Consider the following 17,854-nt stretch of genomic DNA (forward strand, 5'->3'; position numbering starts at 1 on the left):
CTTTATCGGCTCGTTCACATACATTATACAAAATTATTAAGACGAAAGGTGACTGGATGGCTGGGCGAGGCAATGCCCGTGTCGGGGGCGCGGAGTCGTCGCCAACTGGGATCTAGCGCTTGAATCGTAGGGGTGAGTGCTCCCATTCTCTGGGACAGGAAGGTGGAGGTCTTCGTGCGAGTTGCCGTCTTCACAGTATTTGGCTGCCATGAATTCCCACGTGGACGATAAGCCACGTCGTTGAGCTATCATTTGTGGCCAGGTCGCTTCGGATAACGAAAGGTTTATACAGCTTCGGTGGGCCTTGCCTGGTAAAATAAAAAAAAAATGTTTATAGTTTAGTTTAAAGATGTCATTGAAACAAGAATGAGCTGACCGACTGTCGTATGGTTGTGCAACAAAAACCTCAGTTTTTTTTTGGGCCTTTGTAGAGTGAATATAATAGTTTTCCATAATATAATTTTTTGGGATTCGTTCGTGTAAATATAAATGTGTCGTTAAACCCGTCACCACCCGACACAGCCAATTAGCAAGGTTTGTCACGGAAACAAAACATGCCAATTCGTTACAAGTACAGCACACCGGTGTGTTGGAGAGTAAAACCACTACACCAGGTACTCAGTTGAGGTCGAGTCCGACCTAGAGGAGGCCCAGGACCGGTTTACATATTCATCACTGGTCTTGGCCGTGAGCGGGAATTGAACCGGGTCGCCAGGGTTTGTAGCGCAGCACGCTACACGCTACACTACCGCAGCACGCTAACCGTTACACTACCGCTCCCCACGCTGCACGCACGCACACACGCACACGGGCTCTGGTTCCCTGGACACCGTCCGTCACCCCCTCCGCCACCACTCACCCCCCCCACCCCTTCCCGCCACCCTTCAAACCCCTCGTCCCCAGCCCTCGTGCACCTGATCCCGGGGCCCCGCTCAATTTAAGAGTAATCAGAATTAGTGCGGCTCCACCGATGCTCCGGATTAATCTGCGGCTCGGTGCGGTTCTGATTGCAGGTTCTTTCTCTCTCCCTCTTCTCCCCCCCCCCCCCGCTCTCTCTGGCTCGCTCGCCGTGCGTGCCTGCCGGGCCCCGATGGCCGTGTGTTGGGGCGGATCTCTGTCGATCGCCACGAATTAGCCGACCTTTAATTTGGCGCCGTGCCCGCCGGTGGGAGGGTCGCTTGCGCCGAAGGGCTTTACAATCTCGATTTTCATTTTGCCGTTTGCTCACGCAGGAAAGCCCTCGCTGTGAATTCCAAGACGTTCGCAGGAGCGTCGGTGCCACCGGTGGCGTGGTCGATTTCTTCTGGAGCGTGTGCTTTGTGGTTTTTGTTGTTGTTCTGCTGCCTGTGGGAACAAGACGCGGAAGTGGCCAGAGAAAGCCGACGCAGATAACGGCGACAAGTGTTCTCCAGCGGCATCGCTCGTCGAGTCCCCGCGACTTTCACAGCGTGGTCCCGCGGCTTCAGATGGTGCGACTAATTCCTGAGTGTGCGTATCCTGCATTTTGGAGGAGACTGGTATCGTAAGGTCGATGTAAATGTTCTGCTCAAATGAGCATTGAGACAGTTGCTTTTCTCCCGTTTACAGCCCTGAGCCAGACATGGGATTCTGCCGTTCTTTAGTTCGGGGGCGAATCCATGGGACAACCACTGTTGACTTCTCCACAAAGTGGTACCTATTTTACCGACCCCAGAGGGACGACGGGCCGAGCGACCTGTCCGCTTCAAACGAGCAGGTTCCTAACCTACCTGAGCAGACCACCCACACACACGAGGGGGATATGACAAAGAAGGTTGCACAGGTAGGTGAGTAGCCCACTCGCTTTACCGCTCTGCGTAGGCCCCTCGTTTGCCCCTGCTGGTTAGCGTCCCACGCACGCGGTCTCAGAGAGCGACCCGCGAGCTCGCCTCCCCGCTCCGTTGGGTCGCTCGTGGGCTCCGGCACAGGAGGCCGATAGACACCGCGACTCATCTCGGCCATCGTCCACGCTCCTGATGAAGCCCCCCCCCTTCCAACCCTCCCCGCCACCTCCCCCCCCGCCATGCTGACACCTCAAGCTCCATGCGTGTGCATTGAACTCAAGAATAAACATCATCGTCGTCATTGTCAGCCACAGTCAATCCACGGCTGGATCAAGGGCTCCCCAATCTGCCGCCACCTCACACGAACCTGCGCTGTAACAATCACCTAGTTCCATCTCTTCGGTGGACGTCCTGTTGGAAGCCTTCCTATTCATCGGCCGCCGCTCGGGTTGTCATATTTGAGCGTCGTCCCTTCTAGCCGTGACGTGTGCTGCCCCCCAAGGCCCCGCAGTTTATTTTCTTCACAGTTAGGATGATGTCATTCCACCATTTTTTGCTCCGCATCAATATTCAATCCCCTTGCTCGTTGAAGCAAAAAGTTTCGTTCGTTACACGCCCACGCATGCTGCGACTTGATAAATTATTTACGCTTTCCCAAATCGGTGTCCGTGCGTGCGTGCCCAAGGCACGTACGGACACTAAAGAACACTATGAACCACGCTTGCCAACAGTTAAAGAGTCCCAGGGTTCAGCATTCCACGGAGAACTTGGACAACAACCCTCGAGCGCTTGAGGTCAGGGCCAGGGAAGAAGATGCGGCCACTTGCCTTGACAAGTGGAGCGCGAGAGAGCAGCCCCAGACTGTGACCGTGGCCACCGCCTAAGTCGGACGACGATCGCCCCCCCCCCCACGTACCACCGAACTTCCTGCCCCTGAGAGAGGTCCATTCCCGGGCGGCATCGCGACCACTCGCACCGCCTCGCCTCGAGCCCCCGTTGGATGGACTGCTAAACCCCGACATAAAACTACACCTGCTTGCCCAGCCGTACGGAGAAGAACAAGAAGAAGCACTTCAGCGATTGACAATGTGGACACGTGAACGACGACGGGACGGCTGTTGGCCCGATATGTTACCTCTCCATCCGCCGTGCGCCGCTTTGCCGTGTGGAGTTCTGTTGCGAAGCACGCGCGAGCGTATTTGCACGCGCGCCACGCACGACGCGGCGCCGGGGGGACCGGTCTTTGCGTCCGCGCCGTGCCGTTAGATTGCTAAGTGGCCGCGTGTGCTTCGAGCTTGGCGCGCTTCGGCTGCGAGATCTTGCACGGGGTGGAGGGTTCAAATCGTGCGCACCATCTGCCGTAAAGTGGCCGTCAAAGACGCTGTGACAGGATTCGCACGGAGCAGACGCTTGCACGATGGCGGCTTGGTCGAGTGATTGACAAAACGGACCGCGGTGATGAATTGCTTGGACGGGGAGGGGGGGCGGGGGGGGGTGGAGCGGTGGCACAGCGGTTAGCGCACAGCCCTATGTCGGTGTCGCTTTATAGCGACACGGACTTGAACCTCGGCTTTCCGGAGTGCCGTGTTAGTGCACTGACATTGGTACGAGGCCCCTTGAGCCACCTAACCACCTCCATTCAACTCTTTGTATAATTTCTGCCAATATAAGTACAGCACTTGAAGGTGATTTCTCTTGCCGTTCTCTTGCCTGGGTTTGAATAAACAGAGCTGAAAGGTGTGAGGTTGATTAAAATCAACCTCACACCTTTCAGCTCTGTTTATTTTCTATATTATTATACGATGCAACTCAAATATTTCCCCAAGTGGAAGATTTAGGCGATTGGGAAACGTCATTAATTTTGTTGAAATTTTTCGAAATGACCGCAGGGGTTCACTTTGTCCTTTTGGCCATGAAGATGGCACCGCAAGTCAGCGGCAGTGGCGACGTCACGTAGACTCGGCAGGAGCCGCCAGGGACAGGTACCCTTGCTCCATGTTGACATTTCGGTTTGCTGCCGGTTGACGTGCCAAGCGGTGGTGAGATATAGGTGATGTTTTGGGCAATGAGCCTTCACGACGCATAGATATGTGAACAATGGCCCTTCGTGTGTTATAAATAAGGTGACATTACATGAAACGTCTCCGATTCTATATATGTATGTATATTTGTTTTCCTTCTAAGGCCACGCCGTTATTGACGAACGCGTTGAGTTTGTTGGTTGTCTAGCGGTGGTGGCGGTGGCGGCGTCACCGGATGACTTTGTCATTACGAGGCAGGTGCCTATCGCGCTGTTTTAACAGCGGTGAACGTAATTAGCGTACTATTTGCTGGGCGTGCAATTGTAAGAGCGAATGTTTCAGCTCGTAGGGGAGATTTCAGAGGGAGGCGCGTGTGCGGCCCCCCCTCCTTACGTTATGAAATTGGACATGACCGATGACATTTCCGAGCATTGTAACACGAGCCGCGTTAAAGATCGACCGTAATGCCATCGTTGAACGGTCATTCATCAACAAATGAAGTGGTTTGCGTTTGCTTTGATAACACAGCTGGCCAAGCGACGGAAAATGTCACTTTGGAATACGCCGCAGTGGGAACTCCGCGCGAGGGATCATTCTGAAGTGGAGCTGACTGTAGTTGATTCGTACGTTGCCAATTGGCCATTCCGCTGGTGTGGGACGGTGGCTTAGCAGGTGAAACCGCGGCGGAACGTTGAGTCTCGGCCTCCGCTTATGTTGGTTGAGGAGATGTTAAGAATGTCATTTTACGGTTCTAAATCGTAGGAGGTCGTGGGTTCGATCCCGACCCTGACGATGCCTGTTGTTGTGTTTTTGGAGTGTGCGTGTTGTTTCTCTCCCCGTGGTGGTCACGTGGATTGTTCTCCGGGTTCCTCCGGTTTTGCCCTCCGCCACATTTAGAAACATGCACTTAGATTATTTGGCTGCTGCTGTCACCTATTACGCCCGGCACGGCACACGAGGGGGTGTGTGGCCAGCACCACGCCCGGCCGCCTTTGTTTCCCCAGTGGCGATGTTTACACACCGTACCAGGTACTCGTTTGAGGCCGAGTCGACCTAGGAGAGGCCCAGGACCGGTTTGATAAGGCAGTGGACCTACCACGACACCACTGCCCCCCAGACGCACACAAAAGATGCTCCTCGCGAAGCCTGAACAGACTCTTGGGGCAAGTGCTGCCAAGCGAGTAGCACCCATGAAGACCACACACACTCACAGACACACGCACAAAACAAACAAACGCACGCACAGACACGCGCAGGCACACGCACACACATGCACATCCACAGAGGAATGAGACACGCACGGCTGACATATGCAGGGCGGATTTCATCACGGCAATCTTAAAAAAAAAAATCTCATCAGATAAGTGTCATTCACACACCGGTGCACCCTGATGCAGCGGATAGACGGAGCGGTGGGCACGCTCAGCGATATTACAGACTTGTTACGCTTTGAGCATTTTTAATTTGGGGAAAACTGCGAAAAACGTGACATGCTATTTCACAGCACATGTATAATGCATCTGAATAGAAGAAGGGTTACATTGCAGCCTTCCCCTTGCCATTTACACTTGAACTGACGTTGGTTATGGCCGCGCATGATTTGTTCCAGCGCTTGTGGTGTTGATTTTGTTTAGACGGAATTTTGCTTTGCACATCTGCAGACCGTTTTTTTGCCAGTCCGCTGCTGGATGAGGGGCCTCGCGCACGCCTTGTGGTCCCCGCGAGAGATGTTTGACCGTTCTTCACCAAACGGTGGTCCGTGCCGGTCGGTGAACGGCGGTGGTAGTGCTGTGACACCGATGGATTTTTCTACACGGCTCACTGCTGCTCGGAGCGCCTTCCGCACATGTGCATTGCTCATGGCCATAAATGCACCATCCAGGTGCAACTCTGCTGAGCTTCCGAGCCTGTGAGTTCATTCATATTCGTGGCATGACGATTATTGATGAGACATATTTGTGTCTGTGTGTGTTTGGGGAGCGGTAGTGTAGCGGTTTATGCGCTGCGCTACGAACCCGGTGAACCGAGTTCGATTCCCCTTCATGGCCAACACCAGTGAAGATGATCTTAACCGGTCATGGGCCTCCCCCAGGTCGACTCGGCCTCAAATGAGTACCTGGAGAAGTGTGTAGTAAACATCGCCACTGGGGAGACAAAGGCGCCCGGGCGTGGTGTTGGCCACTGACCCCCACGTGTGCCGTGCCGGCCTTCATTGGTGCTACTCTCTAACAGCACCTGCCCCAACAGTCTGTTAAGACTGTACGGAGAGAACCCGCTGCTGCTCTGCAGCGGGAAAGAGGATACAGACGTCATGTTCGTACACTTCCCACAAGTCTCCTCCTGAACTCGGAGCACCAAAAGTAATTAAACATTTTATCAAATAATAAAATGGCAAGATAATGTAATGTTTTTTTAATTCTCTCTAGCGTTTTAATAATATTCTGGGGACAGAATTGTATTAATGGGAGCAGACAATTTGAAAAGTTGGATGAATTTTTAATTAACCGCATCAGCCTTGTGCATTCATTACTCACACGTCTTCAATGTCGCTCTTTTTTAAACGTCTTCCCAACTCGGTTCAACAGAATTCAATTCAACGGAAGATCCCTTGTAGCCAGCTAGCCAGCTAGTTTCGGTGGCAGTACCCACTAACAACAGAGAAGGAGCCCAGCCAGCAGCCAGCCAGGAAACTTGAGGCATAGATAATTGTTTTTAATAATGACCATTGCTGACCTTTCCTAGGCTGCGTTGTCATGGAAGTGTCTGGCTATGTTAACTTGTTCCCGCTGAAGTTAACTTCCCTCTTGCAAATGTTACCCTGGGCCTCTGATAACCCACATGTGTCTCGTTCACTTCTTTGCTTTAGTGAAATAGACAGCTGTCAAGAGTTGATTTGCTCAAAACCGAAAGGCTAATTTAATCCTGTGCTGTTCTTTGTTCTGTTCCCCTTTGGCAGATCTTATGTTTTTTTTTTACTATTCTGACGAGCGAGCGAGCATTTGTGGCCGAAAGGAGAAAAGGGCGCCACCCCCGTAGGTGCCAGTTTGATGAATATTTGAAGAGGCTGTGGCATCAAGGCTTTAGCCGGCGCTGGGCAGGAAACGGTCAGCGAGAGCGCCTCCCGAAAGCGGCAAATACCCTGCGGGCGCGTGCAGGCACGGAGGCCCAGGCAGTGGAGCGCTCAGCCCCACGAGCTCCGGGCCGCGCTGTGACCTCCGTTTCTAACGAGCTTTGATGTGCGGTGAATTTTAGCTTAACTGGCCATCCATTGGGGGGGCGGGGTGGGGGGGCGTGTCTCTCTCCCTGTGGTCGCGTGGATTTTTCTCCGTGCCCTCTGGTTTTTCCCTCCACGTTTAGAAACATGAGTTTAGAGTATTTGGCTGCTCTACATTTACACATGGCAAGCCACTTCCTTGAGCTATGATTTGTGGCCAGGTCTCTTCTAAAAAAGAGCTACATAGCTCGGTGGGTTTTAACTGGCAAAATAAAAAGTTTAGTTGAGTAAAACATTTATTTTATTTTATTGTACGCTGGCGAGGGTATGCCACCATCTGTTGCCAACTCCCGTGCAAAAGAGCGTTGGCGAACTGTGGTTGGTTTGGGATAGCGGTTGAATATTTGGTTATTTTTGTTCACTAAGTTTGTGGGTGAACTCTTCAATCAAGTGAATAATGCATGACCCGGTCGCACGCTGCGAAGTCTCTTTCGCCTTCCTGGTACTTTCCCCTACTCGTGTCGAGCCTGGCTTCCTGCTCCGCTTCCTCCACTCACTCCTTGTCCTGCGCCTCAATCTCCACGTCCCCTCCGCGGTCTTTGCCATCCCGGCCTCACCTCTTCAAACCACCTCTTCCGCGGCCTGCCTCTCGGTCTCCGCCCTCGTGCCTCCACGTTCGTCCACCTCCCTCCATCCGATGCGGTGTCCCCCCCCCCTCCCCTCGTTACGACGAAGCAGTCTTGCAGGTGCGTGTTAGTCTTCTCTTTGTATATCGCACTGCCTCCACTGTGTACAGTGTGTTTTGTGGTGTTGTGTGTTTTTTTTTACTGGTTGATGGGATGGGGAGTTTTGTTGTATGTGGAGAGACAGATATCGGCCTTATTGTGACGCCCATTGTCTCGAGCTAACATTGTAACCTGACGAAAATGCGAAACCAGATTGCAATCTATAGGACTGCTGCCTAATGCCAAATCATAACAACCTGTGATTGGTTGTACACATATTCTTGGTTCTTTCGGTAAAGTCAAGTAGAAGGGAAATAATAAAATAATACAAATATAAAACAATAAATATTCTCACGACGTCTCGACTGCAACACAAGCAATCATCATCAGGTGTGAAATCCACAGTCACGTGATCACAGCACTCTGGTGTGTGTGTGTGCGCGTGTGCGGAACATGTGCGAATGTGTTTACATCACGCACGCACTCGAGTTAGCGCGCGGTAATTGGAATCGCACGAGCGTATTCCCACATTCAGGGGGAATGTTCCATCGCACGGCCGCTTTCCACGTGGGGGCCCTCACTCACCCCCATTCCCCTTTATCCGAAGCGTGACCCTTACCGCCCGCTCCCCCGGCGTCGAGACCTCCACCTCACACTTCGTGGAGCTGCTGCCGAACGCCGCGTGTTGGCTCCACGCCTCTCTCTCTCTCTCGTCTCGTCGGGTTGCATTTGACGGATGTGCGCGGCTGCAAGAGAGATCTTCACGTGACGATGACAAGCCACTTCGTTGAGCTATCGTTTGTGGCCAGGGCGCTTCTGAAAAAGAAGCTAATAGCTCCGTGGGCTTTACCTGGTAAAATTTAAATCGATTTCCCCCCCCCCTACACTTTGCACTCTTGTTGTAACTGTCTGACCGGCCCCTACTGCACATCTATGAAAAAGAGCTTTACAGCTTATCGGATTCCTCCAGTATAAATGAAAGATTCTGATTGATTCCAGAGGGCTTCTGCACCCCCTTGGTTTCCGTAGCCCGCCGTCAGGCCAGTGGCTGCTAGACTTGCGTGCGAGCCCCTTGAACCGGCCTGTGTTAATCCAAATTAACAGCAATAATTAATTGTTTGGAATTCGTAATGCACGCAGTCGCCGTTCACGCCCTGCGTGAAAAGATCCAAGGGTGCGGGAAACCACGGACAAGCGGGAAGGCAGCCAGAACCCGTGCCAACAATTGCCCAAACTCTGTCGCCCTATATTGTGATGTTTGGCCAACTCCAATGAATGTTATTTAAATTCACGAATAAAAGTAGGGCGTGTCAAAACACTTTCCCGGACAAATAGAACGGTGTGTTTCCATTCCTCATTCATAAACGTGCGAACCGAGACTCGGGCCAAAGTGGCCACTGATCACAGTAGCCTTGTTGCAGTCTTGAGTTGAAGCACGACTGCCAGCAAGACGTGTCGAGAACAACACCTTTCATTGGCCAGCAAAGGGTCTGAAGATCATCTCGTCCTCGGTGCGGGCGCGAAGCCCCCCCCCTCCGCCGCTGTTTGCCGTTATAAACCGCGTGGACGCGCACGCGGGCATTTCCCGGGGCGAAGCCGAACCTCTCGCTACCGCGCGGCGTGGTGAACGAGCCGTTGTGCGAGCGCGGCGTCGTGTGCACGCCGGTGTGTCCCCCCCACCCCCGCTTCCCCCTCCGCCACCCCGAGGATCGCGCCGGTCAGTGTTTGCGAGGTTGTTGTTCGCGCCCGGTACGCGCCGGTGCCGGGTGCTGGTGGAGAGAGAATCGAGTGAGCGTTTGATCCGGCCGGGTCGGGGTCAGGGGCGGACAGGCTGGCGTGCTCGCGGGCTCGCGTTGCGCAATCGCACCCTGCCGATCATCGCGGCTGGATGCTTTAACGCGCGGCGGTGCGCGAGGACATTTTGTCGGTCATTTTCATTTGAAACGCCGATAATTTGTGTTGCGTAGTAAAAAAAAAAACTCGCCGTGTTGGATTTCCGCACGTGTCTGTGCGGCGAGCGCGAGCAACGCTCGTCTCTCCCCCCGTTGCCCAAATCTTGACGCGTGGTGATCTCTGTTACACGTGCGCGTTGCGGGCCAGTCCGGAACGCTGCATGTTCACACGAAAGCAGTGGACGGATAAATGGGATGTGTTTTTTTTCTCTCGACACTCCCATTTATCTTCATTAGGACTTCATCATCCTCCTACTCCTCTGCCCCCCGCTCATCCCAATGCACGTCCCCTCTACCCGCTTGCTCGCATCTCATCTTCGCTCCCTTGTTTGATCCTACCCCCTGCCCGCCTGCCAACCCGGGGCCGGTGACCCCCGACCTCATTCATCGACGCACCGGTGCCGGACGTCACCGTCGTGCTCTCTGCCACGGAGCGTGGGTGTCCGCCTGGAGGGCTCACAGGGCCCCGTCCGTATCCTGGGCCCAGCCAGACTCAAACTTTCGCCGCTTCTTCAGTTCGTTTTCCGTCCACCAAAGGTCTACAAATGTCCTTTGGGTGGCGAGCGCATCTTGGCGCGAGCGGCTTTTCTGCCGTGGCGCAGGGGAGCGGGGGGGGCGGCCTTCCTCGAGCGGTGGGCAGAGCGAGAGGCATCACGCTGTCTCCTCTTGTAGCCATAGCAGCAGCAGCAGCTCTCTAATTGTGTGGCCAGGTTGGATCTTGAGCTGGTCGAGATGGTTCGTGCCAAGTCGGTTGAAGTGCCCTCTTAGATGTTGGGCTCCGTGGCGTTGTATACTTATTTCTACTTATTTATCCTTCCATACTTTGGCAAAGAGAATTACGAAGTGGCGGCCTTTGTCTCACGGCAAAGGCGCAAGACACCGGCGGCCCAAGTGGAATGCGCGCAAGAAATCCTTTCCTCGCGGATCGCAAAATAGGACGTCGCTTGCTCAGGTCACGGAAAAGTCGTTAACAAGTACTCTGTCTGCCAGCCGATTAGTAAAATATCGTACACACGGAACCAAGTGGTCCCTCCCGTGTGGCATCTCAGGTCTCGCTTTGCAACAAAAGCGTATATTTTTTTATCGGGAAGGGCTCTCACCTTGTGCTAAACGGATCGAACTAAACTGGAATCACTCCAGTGCCGATCGCTTGAGTCGTAACTTGAGCTGGGAGCATCACTCCCTGGGCTGCAATACCCGCTGCCAATTGGAGCAGATCCACTGGGACATTTGGAGGAGATCCCCAGGGATAATCTCGATGGGCCCCATCGTGGACCGTCCTTTCCAGGGTTGGCATTCGAGGCAAGGGAGATGTTAACTACCTCACCTGGTATGCAGGAGGTCGTGGGTTCTATCCCGACCCTGACGCCTACTGCTGTATATATGGAGTTTGCGTGTCTCTCTCCCCTTGGTCGCGTGGATTCTTCTCCAGATCCTCCGGGTTTTCCCTCCACAATAAGAAACTGCGTTTTGAGTATTTGACTGCAATAACATTTCCACAAGATAAGCCACTTATTGTTTGTGGCTAGGGCGCTTCTGAAAAATAGCTGTATAGCCCAGTGGGCCTTACCTGGTAAAGGAAAATATAGTTTATAGTTTTAAATAGTTTGTATCCTTGCTCATGCTATCGCCTTCGCATTACTCGCTGCTTTGATTACAGCAACCACGCGACCTCGATGAACTCCCCAAATGTCAGGTGATTTGCATGATGTGGAATTCGACCTCGAGCCCTTTAACAAAGATCACGTTACAACTATCCACAACTCCCCCTCCCTGGCTGCCTATTCACCGGCGCATCCAACTGTGCACGGGTCTCCTCATCGTGCGTTGTAAAAAAAACAAGACAGTGCCCACCCGCTGCCTTCCCTGTCATGGGACACTTCTTGTTCTCCCGCGTTGTTGCCGCCGTCTGGAATTTATTTTACCCATTTGTTGTTTGCGTTTTCCCCGACACTTTATTTTTATTCGTTTCAATGTTGTAATACCGTGTCTCGTTTTTTTATTTTTATTTTTTTATAACCCACGCGTTTCCCCCCCCCCCCCCACGTTGCGGTTTCTCAGTTTTAGTTTTCTCCTCGTCTCCTCTTCGCCCCGAGCCTCGTGCCCTGCACCTTCTCAGGAGGCGTGCCACGCGCGCGCTGAGCCCAACCAACAGCCTCACGTTCCAGCGCCGATGCGATGTTCCTATTTGTCCCGAGTGCAACCCTCTCTCAAGACCCATGCTTTGGGAGTACCACGCGTCGCTAACTTAGGAGGTTTGACGTGTTGACATGCGTGTTGCCGTTAACGCGGGTAAAACATGCGGAAAATGGCCAAGGCTGCCCGCGTTTGTGCCAACCGCTACAGCAACTGCTGCAGCGTTTGGCACAAAGCCTTGCCCACTCACCAGTTTTCCAGGGTCAATATAAACTAAAGCCATGAAACTAAACTACCTTTTTATTTCACCAGGTAAGGCCCATTAAGCTATGTAGCTCTTTTTCAGAAGTGACCCGGCCACAAGTGATTGCTCAACGAAGTGGCTTGTCAGGTCGAAATTGACAGCAGCCAAATACTCTAAACGCGTGTTTCTAAATGTGGAGGAGAAAACCAGAGGACCCGGAGAAAAATCCACGCCACCACGGGGAGAGAGACACGCAAACTCCAAATATACAGCAGGCGTCAGGGTCGAGATCGAACCCACGACCTCCTGCATACCAGGCGAGGGAGTTAACATCTCCTCGCCACCTGAACGCTCCCCGTTATTAGCGGACTGCTCGCTCTCGCTTGTCCTCGCGGCCTAGCGACTTATCGACGTGACAGCGACCCTATTCCCAGGTCTTCTTTTTTTACTTTACCCGAGTGGGAGGAGCCGGCAGATGCGACGTCGAACTGCGTTCCCGCATCGCCGAGCAAACGGGGGGCGCCGACTGCGGGTCCACCCCCAGCGAAAGTCGAGCGGCTCTCTCGGCTCGACGGGGCCTCGGCGTGTCCCCGTCGTGACCCTGGCGGACTTTCGCTCGAGGTGCGACGGACACACGTACTGGGCGCTCCTCTGTCGTCGCGTCGTGAACGCCCCCCTTCGCAGTTTTAGATATTTTTTTAGCGAGTCGCAAAATTCCAGCTGCGCACGGGGGACCTCGGGGCCGCAGATTGAGGTATTGCTCGGCGGCGGTTTGCACGTCCCGTTGCGGAAGCGACGTACGTGACGGGCTGTTGCCGACGGCCTTCGGTCTGTCTTCGAGGAATCGGTCGCCTCTATGGGTTTAACACGAAGCGCGTGTGCGCCGGTCGTTGGTGAACAAACTGAGACCGGTAAACTGGTCTGTACGCGAGATCTTCTCGTTTGCTTTGGGTGACTGCCAGGAACGTTTGAGCTCACCAGCTAATAGGTACGTGAGTGCGGGGGCTCTACGTGTACTTACAGCCCTTTGAACATCCACTGCTGGGTGAAGGCCTCCCCACACCGTGTTGGTTGTGGGAGATGTTTGACCATACCTCGCCGCGCTCAATCATGCAGGTTGGCGGAGGTGGTGGGGGGGAGGGTGCGGGAATCCATGACTGCTACAGATATCGCTCGCCGCTGAAGTCGGCTGTGCTAACCACTGTGCCGCCACCCCCCCCCCCCCCCCGAAATTCTCTGCAAAATCACGAATACCCCAACCTACTTGGCTGCCTCGGGCACGAGATTGCCAAGAAGTATGTTTAGCGAAACGCTGTACGTTTCAATTGCCGCACGACGAATCATCGTGTTACCCGCTGTAACGTTTCTTCTCCGTTGGACACAGCGTCTCGAACCGAACCCCGTCGTCACGGAGAAAAAGTGTTTCTGCGGTTTTTGGGCCACTGCCTGACATTGGCCGTAGGTTTTTTTGCGTATAAATGATGAGCCCTCCCCCCCCACCCACCCACCCACGCCGGTGTGTTCGTTGGCGTCATCACGGTCGGCGGGCGTCTTGTGCGATTTGAGCGATCGGGACGGGTCTGTCACAAGAGCAGTTTTCACAGATCGCGCGTCGTCACAAGAGCCAGCGCACACACGTGCCTCGGGGGGGGGGGGGGCGCGGAGAAGCGGAGAAAGTAAATAATAAATCAAAGCCACTTTGCACGTGGGCATTGCGAAAGCGTAATGCGTTGTGACATGAATCGCGAGGCCAGGCCCAGGACACAGCATGTTTGCTGATTATGAGCTGGTGATTATCTATCCAGTAAATACAAAGTGAGATTATTCCGATTGGCAAAACAGATTCTCTGAGGATTCTGTTTGGCTAGTGCGGACACGTCCCAATGAGTCTACTGGTACGGTTATCTTTGGCGATTGAACGTCTTAACGCCTGTTTTATTGCCAGAAACGGTAAAAGCTATTCTTATTTTTGACATTTAGAATGTTTCCCACCAATCAGTGAGAGTCTCGCTTATACATGTGTAGTGACATAGGACGTCACTACTGTGTCGGCCCGTACGAGGGCAGAGGGCCCCAAGGGGGTGCTTGGGGGGTCACGTGGTGGAGGGACCCAGACCTTCCCGTGAGGTGGGGGAAGGGAGGCGTGGCCTGGGCAGGGAGGCGTGGCCTGGGCAGAGCCGGCCACGCCTGGGCGGAGCCGGCCACGCTGGAGCGGATATAAGCGGGGTGTGGATGCAGAGCGGGGCTGTTGAACTCCGAAGTGAAGACGACATGATCGGTCCTCAAGTCCCGGGTCGTCGTCCTGGACCAGGCAGCCCGTCGCCTGCCTGGTCCCCTCTGTGTCGTGTCCCAGAGTGTTAGTGAGTTGAGGAAGGTGGTCACCACCTCATGCACAGTGTTATATTACTTATCCTTTAATAAATAGTGTTGCCTCCAAGCTGTGTGTGTGTGCACCTAATTGAAACCCACTACACATGTGGGAGGAAAACCGGAGCGCCCAGAGAAAACCCTCGCATGTGAGGGGACAACGCTCTATCCCATACAGAATGCACAGACGGTATCAGTCCGCACTTTGCTCTGTTCCATTGTGCCGGCACGCCGGGCTATGGGTTCTTCCTCGATGGCCACGTAAAATGGAGACTCGCAACTTTCTGTCATCTGTGCGCTGGTCCACCAACCCTCGCCGCTGCTGCTGCCTCCACAATGCCGCATTACAGCAGTTTAACACATCGTGGTAGACTTTTGTGACCACTATCATCCATAATACAGGTGTTTTTGGGTTAGATCGCGTAAATCTGTAAATTGTAAATGTTGTGGCTTTGCTCTCCCAACACACTGGTGTTGCTGTACTAGTAACGAATTGGCCATGTTTTGTTTACGTGACAAACCTTACTAATCGGCTGTGTCGGGTGGTGGCGGGTTTAATGACACATTTATATATTTACGCGATCTAGCCCAAACAAACCTCTATTATGGATTACAGGCAGCCGCGTGCATAGCCACCACCGCCCGGCTGTAGGTGTTGGAGGTTTTTCGTGCTTGTTAATAATTCGGATGCCGGCTTCCATTGGGGTGGTGGTGGTGGGGTGGGGGGAGGGAGCCTCACTCTTGGCCACTTCATCAGAAGATATTTATTTAGACTCCGCGAGGAATCCGATGAGCTGCAAAGCTCGTTTTCAACGGTGTCCGGTATGGGGCGGGTCAGCAAGTTACAGCATCAGGCAATACAAACACACGACAGGGGTGCAGAATGGAGACAACATGAGCAAGTCACTGAATATAAATGAAAGCAAAAATGTGCGTTAATTATTTATCAAGCTTCAGGAAGGCAGAAAAAACAACAGCAGAGCAGCCACACCAAGACATAACGCCACACAGTCACATGATCACGTCATCGGATATAATAACAAGGTCACTTAACAATAATGCCTGCTCGTGGAGATCGATTTTGCAAAAGTCGCCCTCTGACTTTGGGCCAAAACGCCTAGTAGTACATCGGCAACTATCTATTTGTGTCTACATGCTTCCGACCTCCTGGAAAACGTAGCTCTTCAAACCGACGGACAGATTGTTTCCCTGGATTTCCAAAGTATACCGTTCACTTTGACGAGCTCTTCTTCCGTACGGTTGCTGATGTAGATGCAGAGCAACGACTTACAACTTCACGTTCAAGTGGTGGTCAAGCCAGCAGACAATCGCGTCGGATGCGGCGCAGCGCATTGCTGCGATGTCTCCTTCGTATTAGTGGATCGGGACATTGACCACAGTTGCAGCAGCAGCTCGTCTGCTGCTGCTGCTGCTGGAGCAGCCGTGCAGTTTACGGCTTGGCTGCAAACACGTGTTCGGCTTCAAGCAGAGGCCGTTCTCCTGGTGTTCGATGCATTTGAATCAGCCTAGCGGCGTGCGGTGCTCATTCAAAATCCCTGCCGAGACCGATGCAATCACGGCGCATATCAAATATTCTTGTTTTCAAAAGTCATGTTTTTTTGGCGCGTGGATCCTTGGGGTTTAAAAGCTACGAAAAGGAGGGTACCTCCTTTCCCTCGCGACTCCCTCTGATACCGTCACTTTCCCTCAACTTTTCTAACAATCGTTATTCTAAAAGCCGCTCGGCCAAATCGTGAAGCTCCCTGCATGTAGGCCTTCTCGCTTAGTCATGGGGGTTATGTTTGACCATACTTCACCACGCTGGCCAGCGTGGTGAAGTGAAGCGGGGGGGGGGGCGGTGCCAAGGACCGTTTTAGATTTCACTCGCCGCTGGTGTTGTCCGCAGCCGGGAGTCGAACCCAGGTCGGCGGGTTCGTGGCGCGGTGCGTCGCTAACCACCGCGTCCCGCCGAGCCCTCCTCGCTGGCGTTGACGTGAGAGGCGCGCGGTCGGTAGGGCGGTCTCCGTGCGACTTGAGTTTCACAGCACAACGCTGCCCCTGTGTTCCCTGCGCTTGATATTTTGGAGAGAGAAAAAGAAATGATGGCCATTGTCCGTCCGAGTGAGTGAAATGTGTAGAAGAAACCCACGTACCCGATACGGGGCGCCCATTGTTGGGGTTGTAAATAAATAATTAAAGAGCACCGACCTGTCCTCCGCGCAATAATGACCTCGTGTCGTCAGCGCCCACTTGAAATGCGGATACAATTTCAGGTTTTCTCGTGGAAAATATTCATCCGAAGCTTCTCTTCGGTTATGTATTTTTTCTCTCTCTCCGTATGGCTTCCTCGTGAGAGACGGAGCCATTAATTACGCTCTGCTCACCCGAGAGCCACGGCGCTGTTATAATTACGCTTTGCTCAATTCGGGAGAGCCTCCGTGAGCCTCGCAACGCTTTTTCAGGAGGGTCCTGTACCTCGCTGTCACAGTCGGGGATGACGACGACGACGATTGCCGCGAGTGATTTGGCTGCTGCTACAAAATGTCCACGTGACGATGAGCCACTTCGTTGAGCTCAGCATTGGTGGCCAGGTCGTTTCGGAACAAGAATGCTCCATAGCTCGGTGGTCCTTACCTGGTCAGATAAAAATAAATAGAGAGTTGAGTTCATTCCAATTGGGGAAGTGGAATGCGTCATTGGCTGCATGGGGTCTGCGAGCCTGTTCCTCCCCTTCATGGGGGGTGTTGCCACTGGGTCAGAGGTTACACACTGCCCGCACGCTTCTCAGTGGGGCCATGGGGGGTGACCCCTCCCCCCCCCCCCCCAATTGCTACCCCCCCCCTTTTCCCCAGGGAAGTTTCTCGTTCCGCCTCTGACGTTTCTGCAGGGTCCAGACAACAGAAGGGAACGAGTCAAAGGGTAACTTGCACGTGCTGAAAGACAATATTCCTGATGAAGACTTAACAAAAACACAAGCGCGCAATATTTGCGCATCTTCGTGACAACAAACTGGTAGAGCGTTGCGCTTTATCAGCGGTTAGCGCCACGCTGCGCTACGAACCTGGCGACCCGGGTTCGATTCCCGCTCACGGCCAACACCGGTGACGATTATTATTGAACCGGTCCTGGGCCTCCTCTAGGTCGACTCAGCCTCAAATAAGTACCCGGTGCGGTGTGAAGGAGAATTGAGTGCAAGAGTTTGCGTTGGAGAGTTCTAGCTGTGTAAGACGTAACGCGGAGGTGTTAAGAAGTTCAAACACCAAATAGACACCTTTTGCAAGGAATCAAGTCAGCATTAACCACAAGTATATGTTGTGATCATGCAAACAAAACAGCCTTCTTCATCGCCTACCAGTGTCAGACCAGAGAACGCCAAAAGGCGGTGTTGCACTT

The 17,854-nt window shown here is 53.3% G+C and overlaps 1 protein-coding gene across 5 annotated transcripts in view; it reads left to right on the forward strand.

The window, feature by feature from the left end:
* LOC144734793 (transcription factor 12-like) overlaps positions 1–17,854 on the forward strand; it is a 245,601-nt gene that overhangs the window by 99,705 nt on the left and 128,042 nt on the right. The gene's annotated exons all lie outside the window — the stretch shown is intronic.

The sequence above is a fragment of the Lampetra planeri genome, chromosome 53, assembly GCF_965212315.1.
Source record: "Lampetra planeri chromosome 53, kcLamPlan1.2.h2, whole genome shotgun sequence".
NCBI lineage: Eukaryota > Metazoa > Chordata > Hyperoartia > Petromyzontiformes > Petromyzontidae > Lampetra > Lampetra planeri.